Here is a 5,558-nt window from a genome sequence, read left to right as displayed (position 1 = left end):
AGAGGGTAGGCAGACAGTACTACAGAGAAATCATCGTAATCGAGATATACCCTCCACTTGTCCCTATACATAAGACCTTGCGGTGATAACACTTATCTTACGTATGAGTATTCAACTCAGAGACTACTAGTACATCACGATAAACCTCCAGACGATGAGTAATCGTACTTGTGTTGAATCCTTCTCTTGGGCCCGTCGCTCAATCTTGCGTATAAAACCCGATTTTATTTTAACATAATTTCTGGATGCCATTTTTTTCACCCACAGCTTCAATCCAGCCAGAGACAAAGCCGTAATTTCTCCCAGACTACTCTGATGCAGTCTGGTACAAAAAAGTGACGTCGCCAAATTGTCCTAGCCTCCTGATGCGGCGGCGTTAAGTTTTTTTTTTTTCGGGGAGCGACGCGAGTTATGCCGCCGAGGGACGGGTTTGCCGCCCAGGGATTTGGCCGGGAGAGACGGTTTCCGCGCGCGCTTGATGCGTCAAGCGAACGTCAAAAGATGACCCCCTCCCCCGTCGTCTCCGGTCACGTGACAAAAGCTCATGATTTCCACCAGTACATCATGGCGCCCACGACATTCAAACTTTGGAGTGAGAGAAAAAGTTTGGTGCCAGGAGCGCCACGAAGAGTTCGACGGAATGCCGAGAACCTGCTGCTCGGTGTGCGTTTTGAATATTAGGCCTAGTGTTAAAGAATGCCCTCCGTTTTGCCAGTTTATACCCATCGTAGGCGACAGAACTAACAGCATATTGTAGGAGCAAACGGTATTGTCAAACACTAAGTAGTAAAAGAACGAACCTGTTCATGTATCAACGGTGAGAGGGGCGGATATCATTTGTGTATAGAATCACCGAAGATGCCAGTGTTAAAGGCATCCAATGCCTTTTAGGGCTGTAAAACTGGATTGTCAAAGTCACTTTATTATTGTGCATGCGGGTACGTTGAATCAACCCTATTTCACAGTATACTGTGAGGCAAAAATATGATGTCGCTGACGCATTGTTTCGTGCCGTAGGCTGATTCGATGAAACGATATGGTGATAATGTGCGAAGAAATTTGCAGTAAATCAGACAGATTTCCTCATCCAGAATATTTATTGCATCCTGAAAATGCACTGGATGCATTTTGAAGTAGAGATTTAGTAGATCTATGTTGTTCACAGAACAATACATGTTTGTGTACTTACTACATACTACATATAAGATGTTGTGGCGTAACTGCTCGAAGTGGTTCTTGCGGAGGTATGGGGCATGTAGACGATGAAATGTTTCAATCTCCGGCGGCGTGAAATTAATTTGTAAGCGGGGGCGAGTTCTAGGAACGCCGCCGGACAATTCTGTTGATGCGTTTTGGAAGAAAAGGGCCTGTAGTGATTACGTTAGCTTTTCAATCGCTGGTGGTTCCTGGGGATTCCTTGTACAGACGGCACAATAAAAATACCATGTCTGCAAATAAAAAGTTTTTTTTTTATTTGGCGCGTGGGGGTTGTGTGTGGGAGTAGACAAAGCGTTGTGATAGTACAGAAAGACGACAATATCATCAATATTGTTTGAAAAGGAGCGACGAGAACGCCTGTCCCTTCTTGGGATCAGACTGATTTGATTAGTGATGACGTCAACATTTTCGTCTCAGGCTCTTTCCGCAAACGTCTTATTACGTCTTATTACGTCACTGTCGGGGCGATTGTAGCTTATGTCCGGTCACGTGGTGCGCGTAGGTTGTATGGATATTTATGTAGACCTTCGCAGAAGGAAAACATATTGTTATTGCTCTGTTTCGTCTTCTTCTTCTGACCAGATCTATAGACTGGTGCTGTAGCAGACCAATTTGATGCAATTAAAAGAGCAGTTACTGTAGTTTGTTAGACTAGACCATTGTGAAGGTAAACTTGCAATGAAGAAAATTATACATTTCTAGTTTTTTTTCAAGAGTGTCAAAACTTGGAGTTTTTTTCTATTTGGGCCTCCTAATGTACTAATGTACTACCTCTATAATACACTAAAGATGTTTGAAGTAGGATCATTGGAATGTATAAAGACGCATTCAACAGTCTAGTGGAGTCACGAGAGTTTGGATATCTTGGATAGCCGCTCAGTACCTTGGAGAGACCCATGTAAACCGAGCTATTCAACACTTTCATCAAAAAAAGTGCACACTTGAGATGTTGAAGTGTTTCCACTGGATCTCCTTTAGATGCAGTCCTTCCCAACAACCTGACTCTTAAGCTTAGCTAACGTGATGATGTTTTGTCGATGATGGGTCCTTACCACGACTCTCCAAGCAGAGATTGGTGGGGAAGATTTCTATCATATGCCGCGTTTTCTGTCGCCAATCTCCACCAACTTCTGCTTGGAGAGTAACTTACCATTCTAGACGCCCATAGTACTGATGAGCCAAGCTTACGAAATATGAAATTTAGAAAAAAAACACCGAAGGAATAAGACTTTTTGTACTGTCTGTGTAAATAACCAACTAATGTTCTTAATGCCATTTTTGAATCTTTGAGGTAACACGAGTGACGTTGTTTGGTCTAAGGTGACTTGGTGTTTATATTATGACTCATCTTTTGAAACAGTTATTTTGGATGTGTATTGACGTCGGCGTTTCGTTTTGTAGTGAATTCCAAGAAGCTAGAAATCAAATTTGTCTTCTCAATCTCCGGCCACGTGGCATATCGCACTGCCTTCCGGTAGGGTCTTTGAAGTAAAGAATGTCATTTATACGCCCAGAAGATTTCATCGGGGTCTAGAACAGCACAATTTATTGGATGTGTCTGTTGAGGATAAGTTCTAACAAAAGAACAATAAGAAGGCCGTTAAAAGTACTTATAGGAGCTAAAACCCCTCAATGGACATTTTGCATGTGAACAAAGCCCCTTCAGAATCTTCACCCAACCACCAACCAAGAGGGTAAACCTCCTTGGACCAACCAACCGAGGTTGGCTGAAGCTCGGTCCACGTCTACCTTTCTATACAACCTTGAGTTGAATTCGACTCAAATATGAGCCCCACACACGACACAAACACTGCTGTCTTACACCCAAACACCAGCCAACCAGTCCCCAACTATTGCCGAACCTCCGGTCTACACCCGAATTTGAAAACATTCGGCTGGCGCAGCCGAACAGCCGACCTCGCCGAACACCAGCCAACCTCAGCCGATCCTGCGCCCGACCTATTCCGAACCATGTTTTGGGGGAGTTCGACAATGTTCGGGAAACCGGCTATGCGTGACAGTGGCTTTGTCTTTGAAAAGTGCAGAGGTATGGTATATATCTATAGTTAGGAGCGACTTGCTTGGACTTGCTTTGTACCGAGAGAGCGACTTCCATCCAGCTAGACAACGTTCCGAACTTATCGGACAGTCAAGCAAGTTGCTCGACCTGTCGGACGATCTGCGGATCAGTTGGATTAGTTGGAGCAAGGACATCACTGGCGGGGTGTTATTGGGATTTAAACTAAAGCGCCTTGCTACTGACGTCACTGTGCACGTCACTGTCATGAATTCGGATGTCAAACCGTGGAAGGTGTTTAACCGTTGCTAGGCTGTCATTGCAACATCCGTTGCTAGATTGGTCCCCGGAGACACAACATTCCTACCTAGACATCGACAAACAGAAGCAAATAAATCTGCAGATCATCTGTAGCTATGGCATCCGATGAAATTTCAGGGCAGTAAAACTGGATTTTCACAGTCAATTTTTTTGTCATTCTTTAAATGTAGTAAGTTAAATCAACCCTATCTGACAGCATGCTGATATCTGAGAGGGAAAATGCGATGCCACCGACGGAAAACGGTTGCTTGTTCCGTATTGTAGGCTGGTTCTAGCTATTTAGTGGTGGTCACAAAAAAATAAAGGGACTCCTCACGTAGCTTGTTTTTTGGCTATTTCAAACGCTTCACGTATGATGTCGAAAATGTGCGAAGAAATGACAGTAAATATCAATGTCAGACATATTTTGTCACCCAGAATATATATCTTTGTCTGGCCACTCTGATATTGCATTGGATGCCTTTATCAAAGGAAACTAAGTTCAACTAACTGTACTAGACAGTGGCCTATCCTGCATGTGTATTACTGGTTGAGTCAATCAGCACCAAGGACAGTACCCATGTACGAGTATCATAAAGCATCAAGTGGAACAACAAGAGCGTCACTTGGTGTGTAGAAAAGCCAGACAAGTAGTAGTTCACCTCTATACCAAAAACGTTTTGGCACTATATTTCCCAACCTCAAGAGAACAACAGTTGGGGTACTTTCAATGAAACTCCGTCCGCCCACCATACACTGACTTCTGTCCTTTGCCAGCCTGTTAAGGACCGTAGAAGGACCGCGTTGTAAACAGGATGAATGTTATGAAAGACGTCACAGACTTATTTTTTTCTGGTGGAAGATTGCTTTGAAAGCTATAGAAAGCTTGCATTTTCACAACACAGCACAACACAACACAGCACAGCAAAACACAACACAACACAGCACAACACAACACAACACAACACAATACGACACTGCCCACGGAGGCACCCGACAAAACAACACTGTTTCCGTCATGACACGTCCCTCGTTCTTGCTCTATGAATATTTTGATGTAATTTCTCGCACGTCACAAAACAAAAAATAAGGGTTGTGGTCATACGATTTATTTACAGAATACATTTTAACACCGCACATGTGTATTTCTATCACGCGTACAATTTGAGCGGGTTTATATTTTGAACTGGTTTGAGGACTGAAAGTGGGACATTTGCGTCTCTTGGTGTTTATTAGCATGAAGAAAAATGCGCAAGACCATCGCGTGCAGCAACGATTTCTCACAGACCCTGTCTGCGTAGTTTGATTCATACAGATCCCAGCTACATTGTGATTAGCATATTAGTCGAGTAATTTGTATCTGATGAGCTCATCCGATCAAGAATGTGTCCGTGCAGTTCCCATTTTGTCTGCGATGTTAAAAGAACCCGAAGCGATTTCATGTAATAAAGCTAGATTTTCAATGTCAAAAAATAAAGGGATTCCTCGTTTTGGGGCTATTTCAAACGCTTCAAGTTCAAGTATGAAAGAAGGACTAAAAAAAGTAGAATGAGCTACGAAATGGCAGCAAATCAGACAAATTTCCTCGTCTAGAATAGTTCTTGTTTTGTCGCCCTGAATGGAGGACTGTGACCAACACGTGATTTTTCAGTCACGTTGAGCGTGAGTACATCAAAACGTGTGAGAACTGAATGAGATCCCATCAACAACACCTGCCTCCGGTTGTTACAGTGTGGTTGCCATGGCAGCGGACTGGTGGACAAAGCTTGTTTCTCTTTGATTCTAGATTTGACGGGAAAATGAATACAACATCTTGAAGGGCTAATTAGGAACACGAATGCTTGAATCACTGCCGCAGCTTATCTGGTTTGCACCAGTTTGGATCTGGTTGGCACCAGTTTGGTCGCCATAGATACAGACAAGCACAGAAAGGTTCTAGAAGTCTCCTAATTCTCGGATCTATTTAGAGTCGACGTCTACATCCCGTGGGGCTCATTAACGTCCCGACCTAATAAAACTAAAT

The sequence above is a fragment of the Branchiostoma belcheri genome, unplaced genomic scaffold (assembly GCF_001625305.1).
Source record: "Branchiostoma belcheri isolate BF01 breed outbred unplaced genomic scaffold, Haploidv18h27 scaffold4, whole genome shotgun sequence".
NCBI lineage: Eukaryota > Metazoa > Chordata > Leptocardii > Amphioxiformes > Branchiostomatidae > Branchiostoma > Branchiostoma belcheri.
This window is presented reverse-complemented; position numbering follows the sequence as displayed.